The following is a 12,128-nucleotide window of genomic DNA, read 5'->3' as shown; positions in this document are numbered from 1 at the left end:
TAATCAAATGCTAAACTACCGCATGTATTTCTTAGGGATGTCCGATATTATCGGCCTACCGATATTATCGGCCGATATCGGCATTAAAATGTGATATCGGAAAATATCGGTATCGGTTTTCAAATTTCTTTATTTTTATTTTTTAATTTTTTACATTTCTATAACCTTTATTTACCCAGGCAAGCAAGTAACAACAAATTCAGATTTTATTTATTGTCAAAGGTATGCATAATGTTGTGTTAATTCCACAACAAGAGATATGTAATGTTAATTACCTGAAATTATTCCGTTTTTTGGGGGGGGGGGAACCCTGCATATATCGGTATCGGTTGATATCGGTATCAGAAATTAAGAGTTGGACAATATCGGTATATCGGTATCGGTAAAAAAGCCAATATCGAGCATCCCTAGTATTTCTAGGATAACCCGTTTTGTAGCTGAGTTTGTTCCTCGCGTGCTGACTCGCTGGAGCTCCCGTTTCAGACGTCCTTCTTCCTCCGTGTCGAACGCCGAAGAGGAAGCCCCTCCCGCTGCACCGTGCGATGAACCATTTCTTCTTCTCCTGACGTCCTCCCTGCCCAGCGACCACCACCACCCCTGCCGACACCTGTATCCTGCCTCGCTATGAGACGTCAATGTTTAGGATAAGGAGAATCAGAGAGCAGCAAGTTAATAGTCAATGTCGGGGTAGGAATGATCAAAGAGAACCGCACGTTAATGTCCATGTCCGGGAGGGATGATCAAGAGCGGTCAACTGGTTACAACGTCCTCGTGAACACAGGGAATGCAAAAGATTAACGTTAGACACCCTGAATAATAGCCAGACATAATGGTGGCTACATATATTTGTTTCCCTTGTGTCACCCAGCCTATGGTGATTCTTTCTTGTGTATTAATCTTTTGTTTCACGTTTTTTTTATCTCTCTTTCTCTGATTTTTCTCTGTTTTCTCCCCGTCCCAATTTTGTCGTTGTGACAATCCCCCCCCCCCCCTCCCCTACCTGGTTGTTGTGCTCATGTTCTCCTACTGGTCGGTACAAAGGAACCCTCCGACAGCCAGTGGCTGTCTTCTCACCTGGCAGCGAGGGCTCTCATTGGTGAAGTGTAACGCATGGGAGGTCACGCTGCCTTCCTCAAGTCCTGCCTCCGCTGAGCAAGCGCCCAGACCTGACCTGTAGGTGTCGCTGTCCACAACGCCAGTTTCCCACCCACGGCTTCCCTCCCCCTAAACCAGCCAAACGAGTTAGTATAGCAATCAGCTCAAGCCAAGGCAATGCTGACTCCGGGAGTCGAGACCGCAGCCTCTTGCATTGGTGAAGAGATGCGCTGTTTGACGGATTTGATGACGTGGACGTGACTTGAGAAAAGTGAATGAGCAATTGCAAGCCTTTGACGTTTTGATGAATGCATTTATCTGTTCAAGCACTGTTATCTGATGATGAACAAGAGTGTGATGAACATGACTGGTGTCACTGGTATAAACCAAAGGTTAATCAATTCAATGCATGTATGGATGATGTCCGAAACAGATTAAAACCTGATTAATAGTGAAACTGTATAGCCTCCAAGCCTCTCTGACATGTTATTTCGGGGGTTGCGCCTTGAAAACTTTGAGAACCATCCCCTCCGATACATGTGGAGGCAGCCTGTCACATCTTTTCACCTGCCAGCGCGGACTCTCATTGGCGAGGTGTAACGTGTGGGAGGCTCACACTACCCTCGCCATTTCCTGTCTCTGCTGTGCAGGCGTCCCAAACCGACCTGTAGGAGTCGCTGTCCACAACATCCAGATTACCACCCATCGACTTCCACCCGCTAACTCTGCCAATTGAGTTAGTATGACGGCTGGCCCAAGCCGGAGGCAACGCCAACAGCCAGGGTCGAACCTGGTGTCTCTTGCGTTGGTGATGAGCGCCATGTCCGCTGCGCCACCCAGCCGCCCTAATTCGAACCAGACTTGATACTCAGGATAATTGCGCACGTCCACCTCACCTGAAAAGACAGCAGGTGTCGATCGCAGAAATCCTGATTTTCTAACGGCATTGATTGATTGATTGAAAACTTTATAACAGATTTCAGAATGGGTACAATACAGTACGGCTCAATAGCCTCGCCGACAAGGTAAATGCATATCTATAGGTTAATTTTAAGTCCCTCATTACCCCAATCAATCAGATTATATTTCTTTAAATGTGCCTGCTGGCAGTAGGCTTAATGGAATGAATAATCGAATGAGATCTTGCTAGCGAAAATAATTAGTTCAACTCTTTCAGAATAAGTAGATAAAAACAAGCCCAAAGAGTATCTAATTGATACGAATTAATAGATACTTATGAGGATATCTGTACTGTATGCGCTTAGGTATCATGTACTATATAAATACATGGTTCCCAAAGTTTTCAAGGCGCGACCCTCGAAATAACATGTCAGAGAGGCTTGGAGGCTATACAGTGTCACTATTAATCAGGTTTTAATCTGTTTTGGACATCATCCATACATGCATTGAATTGATTAACCTTTGGTTTATACCAGTGACACCAGTCATGCTCATCATCAGATAACAGATCAGATCAGATCAGATCAGATAACAGTGCTTGAACAGAACATTCATCAAAACGTCAAACGCTCATTCAATTTCACGTCCACGTCATCAAATCCGTCAAACAGCGCATCTCCTCAGACATTTTAATCCCAGTTACAATATCACAATAACGTGTGAGTGACAGTGATACAATTCAACAATCCACAGATTCAGATTTCTCGTAATTCATATCCATAATCCATGCAAGACGCTTCAATTTATGCTTGAATGAAACACAATTTGGGCGCTCCGTTAAGCAAATACATCCACAGCGGAGAATATGAAACAAATCAGAGCCAAACGCCCGATAGGTTTCATTCATTAAAAATATCCCAGCGGGATTCACATTTGCAATGCTCCGTTATTAAAATAACCACATAGTGTGTGTCGCGACTCGCGAGCGCCGTATCCGTATAACTATGACGTGCATTATTTAGGACAAAGTAAATCCATAGCCTGAATATGATTTATTATCAGCATTTTAGGTCTATTATTTTACATTTCAAAAGCCCCCTCTAGAAAAACGAAGCACAAAAACATAATTCAGAATGGTATAATGGGATCTGTGAGGAGAGCTGACATTTCGTTGCGAGGGCGTGCCCAGTTTATCCAGCTAACTGAACTAAACCCTGCGCTGGAGCAGGTTCAAACTTTCTGATCTGTTGCCATAGTGATTTAGACAATCGCGCTTCGGGGAACCAAAAGGTCTGGCTTATGTGAAGTTATCCTGAAAATTATCCGGCTAACTCAATACGAGGAACAGGGCCCTGCTGTCTTTTCAGGTGAGGCTTACGTGTATCAAGTCTGGTTCGAATGAACGAGAGTGAGTGAATCATCGTTCGAGGAACAGGGAAAGCCTGGTTTCAAACATCGGGTTAATTGAATCTGGCTAATGGGACTTTTGATCGACCATGTTCTCTATATTAACCCATTAACCGATTGCAGTATATTATACTATATAAGATCATCTAATTACCTATTCCAACTATATACTGCATACATCCTCTCTAGTGTACCTGGACATATATCATGTCCAAAATAGGCTATTCTAATAACTTTTCCAATTATTATTATTATTATTATTATTATTATTATTATTATTATTATTATTATTATTATTATTATTATTATTATTATTATTATTATTATTATTATTATTGTTATTATTATTAGTTTAATACAAATGATGCTGCATAATGTTACATATAGGTTACATCAGCAGCATTCAGTAGGCTCACATACTGTATATAATAGTACTTTATGCATTGGGTCATGGGAAAATTAGAGCTTTACTGTGTCATTTTAGGAGGAAAAAACACTCAATAATTAGAGAAATCTTAGAAATCTTATATTATGTGATCATAAACCCCTCATGTCTACTGCTTCTTGCTGTGTGGGTATATGTGCTGTAACGTGACGTGAGCTCTGTATCCATTACCTTCATGCAATTATCTAGTAGCAAAAACAGTGTTTGCTGGATATATGTATATTTTTTACTTTGATTGTAGCCCCACCATGTGTGAAATGTGGTGTGATGCACTGACTAATTTCACATCTCTACCATGTGATCTTTGTGAATAGCGCCTTCGTGTGGCCGATTGAGACAAAAAAAAAGTGCACATCTCTTCACCATCGTGGAGGAAACACGTGTGAAGTTTGGTACAAAGAAATCAGACAACGCATTCACAAGTAAGTAACACTTCCTATTTATGTTTTCCTAAAATTGTATTGGACGTGGCAGTCCTATGGTTTGGCCTATAACACCCTTCAGAATTACACAGTGAAAGTCGTTGCCTGGTCCCTAGATGCCACATAATAGGTTTAATGAGAATTGGCCTATATCAAACCCCACACTCTTGGGAAGCAACTGTTGTGATTGGAGGATCACGAAAAAAGGACGGAGTTTGAGATAGGTCAATTAGGTGGACAACGCACCCAGGACAAGGGGAGAAAGTTATTTATAAAAAAAATTACATAATAATAAAATAAAAACACACAGTAAAACTCTAACATTCTAGTTTGCTCTAGCGCAGGGATCCAAATTACAGTTGTGAAAATATACAACATAATTTCTTATTTATGTATTTGTTCATTATTATTAGTTATAGTCAATTACTGTTTTCCCACAGATATAGGCAGGAAGTTTGGGAACTGTGACCGTGAGCAGGAAATTTATTAAACTGTGTGGGTATCAAGCAAGAAAAACTGTCAGGCTTTAAAACTGTGTAAGACCCAGGCCTAGAACTGCGCTCTGAGAGAGGGAACTGCGCCCTGAGAGGGAGGTTTGCCCTGAGTGGGAGGTTTGAAGGGTCAAAGTCGGTATCAAACAAGAGGGAAGACTGTCAGGTTTTAAACTGTGGATAGATACCAAACAGATGGTAAAGATGACTTTGAACTGTTAAACAGTAATCCAGAACAATTTTATTGCACTGTAAAAAACTGTGATTTTATAGTATATCTGCACTTTATGTGCTAATTTCATCATCTGGTCATTTTACCCTTGCTATTATTTTACTTATTTGTACTTTTATTTATACGCCCCACTATCCGCTGGGTGCATACTATGACATTTATCATGTTTTGTAACAGATTACAGAAATTCAAGAAGCCTATTGGAATGTGAGGTTCTCATATGATTTGTTTAATATATCTGCATTATTTTATCCCACTTTATGCTTTGCTCTTGCTGCTTGTTTTACACTGATCTTATGTCTTATTTCTTACTGATGTAAAGCACTTTGAACTGCAATCCCCTGTATGAAAGGTGCTATACAAATAAAGTTGTTATTATTATTATTATTATTATTATTATTATTATTATTATTATTATTATTATTATTATTATTATTATTATATTATTATTATTATTATTATTATTATTATTATTATTATTATTATTATTATTATTATTATTATTATAATGAGTTATATCACATGTAAATGTATTTGAGTCATAGGCCTACCACTTGTAACTGTAGATTGAACGTTGGTTTTTGGTGTGTTTTAGAATGGAAGTGTTTGAAGGAGTCAGCAGCAGCGCCTCTTTCTCCACATGTGCACATACTGTATGGCTGAGGAGGCATGGTTCTCCTCCATTGACATCACTGAGGCACATCCGTAACAGCATGTTTTGACTCCCATTATTTGCTTTTCCTTGCTGCACAGTCAAACTATCGGCTGTAATTCTTAGGTTCTGCTCAACCCTGCATATTGTCCGTCACATGTGCATGTATAATATATCCATACCCCTCTACATCTGTAACTCTACATGTGTATGTATACAGTACTATATCAGTACCCCTCTACACACTGGCGGACTCAGGGGGGGGGGGGGGGGCCCTGGTGCCCCCACGGTTGAAAAACGTGCGCTAAAGTGCCCTTTTGAGTGTCGAAAAATTTGAGGATGTGCCCTATTGGTGCTCTTCCAATGGTCTAAACTTGACCATCTGCCCCCACAGTTGAAAAACATCACGCAAAAGTGCCCTTTTGAGTGCTTTTGTGCCCCACGGTTAAATAATGTCATGCAAAAGTGCCCTTTTGAGTGGAAATAATTAGAGGATGTGCCCTATTGGTGCCCCTCTAATGGTTAAACGTGACCATGTGCCCCCACCCACAGTTGAAAACATTGCGCTAAAGTGCCCTTTTGAGTGAAAAAAATAGAGGATGTGCCCCTCCAATGGTCTAAACTTGACCATGTGCCCCCACAGTTGAAAACATTGCGCTAAAGTGCCCTTTTGAGTGAAAAAAATAGAGGATGTGCCCCTCCAATGGTCTAAACTTGACCATGTGCCCCCACAGTTGAAAACATTGCGCTAAAGTGCCCTTTTGAGTGAAAAAAATAGAGGATGTGCCCCTCCAATGGTCTAAACTTGACCATATGCCCCCACAGTTGAAAACATCGCGCTAAACCTAAAGTGCCCTTTTGAGTAGCAAAAGCGAGAGGACATGCCCATTGGTGCCCTTCCAATGGTTAAACTTGACCCAGACATAAATTATGTCACGCAAAAGTGTTAGCTACAACTCTGAGCAGCCCCGTCACTACAATATTCCATCCATTTAAATGTTCAGTTTTAGACACATCCCCTCTTGAATGTTCAGATGCCAGAGGGCTTAATGCAGTCTGAGCTGTAACCCTGCATCCTACTGCTGTGTGTGAGGTAGGTAATACAGCAAGCTTTCTTTGAAGTTGCAAAGATTGAGTTTGTTTTACCAATTATGCATTACTATACTAATGTATGTACACTGCAAGTGCTTTTATTGATGGCAGTATGTTTTAGCCTAGGCTAGCTGTATTACTACTGTAGCTAGCTAACTAAACAGGTACCTTGCTTAGCTGATTCTATGCTAACCTGTGTTCTCAATTTAAAAATAAAGTGTACAAATTATTTTTGGATTATTTGCACAAAATATACCCATAGCACTTTAAAGTTCAGTGTAAATTGCTTTGTAAAGCTAATTTAAGAGTGGTAGTAAACCCCAAAATTGGTCATTTTAGTTTTAGTTTTTGAGGACTGCATACTTTTTTTGCAAACCAAAATACTATACTTTATACTTATACCACATGCATGAGCCTGGTCTCTTTTGAAAGATGACATTCTGGAGTTTCTGATGAAATAAGGACAACTCACCTTTAGTGCTAATGAAATAGAGTAATATAGGTCTGAACTTGAGTTGTAGAAAAACGTGTTACTCACGTTTGTCTGTAGTAGTCCAGAAGTAGTTTTTCCCAGAATGGCTGGAGGCTTAAAAAACACCAGAGATCCATAGCCTGAAGTCTTATGTAGATCATAAAGATCCGTTCAGAAATGAGTGATTAGGAGTAGGGATGTCCGATATTATCGGCCTACCGATATTATCGGCCGATATCGGCATTAAAATGTGATATCGGAAAAGATCGGTATCGATTTTCAAAAAAAAGAAAAAAAGTCCTATAACCTTTATTTACTCAGGCAAGCAAGTAAGAACAAATTCTGATTTTATTTATTGTCAAAAGTATGCATAATGTTGTGTTAATTCCACAACAAGAGATATGTAAGGGATAATGTATAGCCTATACTCTGTCATTGTCGCAAAATAATCGACCGACACTGAGTTTAGAATACAGAGGCACCATCGCCGAGGTGTTCTAAACGTAGTGAAGGTCAATTATTTTGCGACAATGACCGAGTATAGGCTATACATTATCCCGCTTATTACATGGCTAACTTACTAACAATATACCTAATTCATTTTACACCATCGACAAGACGAGATCAAATGCAGACGCAGTTGTTGTGTGGCTCCGCTGTCATTATTATTATCGCCGGCAGCCGGCAGGTGTGTCTGATTGCACTGATGCAGTGTGTGTCAGTGGGCTTGATTGCTGCAGCTGCGAACAGCGGTCATTATTGCTCGGCAGAGGTCCGTTATCGAGTAATAACGGACCTCTGCCGAGCGCTATTGACCAATCACAATCAAGCATTTCGGCTAATGTTAAAAACGCCATGTAATAAGTCATGTTAATTACCTGAGATTATTCCATTTTGGGGGGGGGGGAACCCTGCATATATCGGTATCGGTTGATATCGGTATAGGAAATTAAGAGTATATCGGTATCGGTAAAAAAGCCAATATCGAGCATCCCTAATTAGGAGTGATTTTGGTAAACTGTGTACAAAAGAAAAGCTCAGTTTTCTCATCGACTTCAACAAATTCTGCAGATTTTCTCTTCCTGTTTTCTCTCGTGGCTTTTCACCTAGATCCCTGATTCATACATCCCCATGTGGGGCATCATTGGAAAGCCACACTCATTGGCTACACCCCTGTCCAATCATTTTCGAGATTGCCAAATGATTGACGGAAATAGAGCCCCAAGAGTCGGGAGTAGTATTTGCACAATACCGTGTACTTCGTGCAAGCCTCACATATCGGCATGTAACCCGAGAACCGCTGAATGGATTTTGTCACCTGAAAGGGCTATCGACAGGCAACTAATGGGGCTTTAATTCGAAATATGCATAACCGAGCCACTAGAGGTCGCCAAAGTGCAGGTGGGCAAATCGTCCTCAAGAGGGCCCACATGTGGGCCCCCACCTGATAAGAAGTGGGTTTAGCATTGGCCTATATTTTATGAATACAGAATGCCAAGGAGAGAAAGAAATCGGAAGAATATTAAAAAGCAGCTGAAAAATGCTCTTTAAAAAATTGGGTCTAAAAGCAACAATAGTAAGGGAGGAGATAAGGATACAGTTATGTATTTGTAAGTCCTCACTACTAGATACATGTACAAGGTTGTCTCACAGAGCCATAGTTTGGATTATAACTGAGAATCTGGTGCTAACATGGTCAATAATGCTTATTTTGGACAGACAATTGTGTCTTAAACATTTAAATTGACCAACCATAGACCCTTTTTATTCCAATCAAGGCAAGAGGGCTAGTGGTGGTAGTACTATATGACATATTATTTTATAATACAATTATAACATTGTAGGCTACAGTACGAATATTATATACAGTACAATTATATTACTATTATAAAACAAATATTATTTGCTTCACCTTAGATAAAGACAGTACAGACAATGAAGATGGAGATATTCAAGAGGGAAATAATGATATCAGGAAGAGAAATGGTGAAGAAGTGGAGGAAAGAGAAAATGCAGATGATTCTATGGAGAGAAATTATAAAGAAGTGGAGGAAAGAGAAATGCAGATGATTCTATGGAGAGAAATTATGAAGAAGTTGAGGAAAGAGAATGCAGATGATGCTATGGAGAGAAATGATGATGAAGACGGTCATGGAGATGCTAAAGAAAGCGAGGATGAAAATGATGATAGGGAGAGAAATGATTCAAACGACACATTCAAATAAACAACAAATAACTTGAATGCTCTCCTGTTGCCATTAAAATATCCCACTGATCCAGCCAGTATCCAGGTACAATATATTAACTTTAATGGAGAGAATGGGGAAGATAGAGAGGGGGGAGGGAGAGATACAGTAGAAGAGAGAATGAGAGGACAGGATGAGAGAAGGAGAGGAGAGGACATGAGGAGAGAAGGAGAGGACAAGAGGAGAGAAGGGGAGTACAGGAGGAGAGATGGGGAGTACAGAAGGAGAGAAGGGGAGTATAGGATGACATAAGGAGAGGGCAGGAGGGGAGAAGGAGAGTTAGGAGAGAGAAAGGAAGAAGCTCAACGGCACTCAAATTAACTTTAACTGTTAAACTGTTTTATATCCTGTAAAATATATGTTGTAAATAGCTTTTAAAGAATAGGTTCACTATTTTTCAACCCAGACTATATTAAAAAGCTGTTTCCCAAATATTTATATTCCTCACTGATATCTTTAGCATTGAGAAATGTACCACTGCAGCAATGGTTTAGGCCTTCAAACACCATGATAATCTACTTTTCAAACACCATGATAATCTACTTTTCAAACACCATGATAAATCTAAGTTTCAAACACTATGATAAATCCACTTTTCAAACACCATGATAATTTACTTTTCAAACACCATGATAAATCTACTTTTCAAACACCATGACAATGAGGTGACATAAACATTTGAAAGGTCTATTGTTCCCTGTGTGTTTTTATCATAGAGGTGTGGTTATACTATTAATCTGGATTGTCTATGTTATTCTAATGTTAATCTTAATCAAGGATGAAGACTATTTCACCATACATGACGCATCATATCTTTTTGCTCACTGATGGGGTCCCATGTTGTGCAGTAGGTGCCCTTTTTTTCTTTTTGCCCCTGCCCTTCAAATAGCCTGAGTCCGCCACTGGTGTATGTATACTATTATCTGTACCCGTGTATGTATACTATATCAGTACCCCTCTCTCCCTCTACATGTGTATGTACTGTATACTATATCAGTACCCCTCTCTCCCTCTACATGTGTATGCAGGGGTGTAGCTCCAGATTCTGGGCCCCATGAAAGAATGTATTTGTAGGCCCCCAGTGAATGCGAGCGCGTGTAAGCGCGCGAGCGGAATCTTTTTTGGCCATTTTTTTATTGATGAAAACGCATAATATGGTTTTCACCTATACATTCGGATCAGCAGTTCAGCACCTGCACTGTTGGTGGGTGAGCCTAGTAAAGGATGTCGCATTGCGTTCATCTTCAATGAATGGACCAATGCAATAGTCTACCAAAGCCCCCCCTCTCTCTCTATATATCTCACACACACACACACACACACACACACACACACACACACACACACACACACACACACACACACACACACACACACACACACACACACACACACACACACACACTTCAGAAAGAAACATAGTATCAATGAGAGCATCAATAATACACCTGAGTGATGTCTAGTAAAAAAGAAAAAAAATGTTGGGCCCCCCCCCCCAGTGCTGGGCCCTTGGTATCATCCTAAGCTACCCCCCCCCCCCCCCCCCCCCCCCAGCTACGCCCCTGTGTGTATGTACTGTATACTATATATCAGTACCCCTCTCTCCCTCTACATGTGTATGTATACTATATCAGTACCCCTCTCTCCCTCTACATCTGTATGTACTGTATACTATATCTGTTACGACCCCCTCCACTCTGTCACCATTGTCCGCCTGTATGTGTGTATATGTGTGTGTGCTATGTTCTATGTTGACAGGTGCTGGAGGTGGGTTAGCTCCCTGCTAAAAGCAATGCGGACCTCAGATGCTGGGCGCTCTCCTCCTGAGACGCCAGTAGCTTTGTTGGTTGTACATTCTTGGACTTTGTCTTTGTTACTGGATATAATCCTTTGGTTATTTGAATTTGGTTGTCTGCGTCTCCCTCTTTGTCATCGCCGTACGGCCGGTGCGTGACACCCTCTACATGTGTATGTATAATATATCTGTACCGCTCTACATGTGTGTACTATATCTGTACCTCTCTACATGTATATGTATACCGCTACATATGTACACTGCTACATATGTACACTGCTACATATGTACACCGCTTGTATATGTATGTATATAATATGTACACCGCTACATATGTATGTATACCACTATATATGTACCCCTCTGTGCTCAGATGCTGGGCGCTCTCCTCCTGAGATGCCAGTAGCTTTGTTGGTTGTACATTCTTGGACTTTGTCTTTGTTACTGGATATAATCCTTTTGTTATTTGAATTTGGTTGTCTGCGTCTCCCTCTTTGTCATCGCCGTACGGCCGGTGCGTGACACCCTCTACAGGTGTATGTATAATATATCTGTACCGCTCTACATGTGTATGCTATATCTTTACCCCTCTACATGTGTATGCTATATCTTTACCCCTCTACATGTGTATGTATACCGCTATATCTGTACCACTCTGTGTTGTGGCAGATATCATCCCTTGTCACTTGGTTACGTGGAGCAAGGGAGATACTATTGTCACAGGCAGAGGAGAGTTAATTGAGGAGTTGATTAGGACTGATGGAATACACCTGTGCACCCCGTGATCTCACACACACACACACACACACACACACACACACACACACACACAAGACACACATAGCATAAAGCCCTAGGAGAGACAGAGAAGAGTTGAGT

The sequence above is a fragment of the Notolepis coatsorum genome (assembly GCF_963971535.1).
Source record: "Notolepis coatsorum genome assembly, chromosome: 6".
NCBI lineage: Eukaryota > Metazoa > Chordata > Actinopteri > Aulopiformes > Paralepididae > Notolepis > Notolepis coatsorum.
This window is presented reverse-complemented; position numbering follows the sequence as displayed.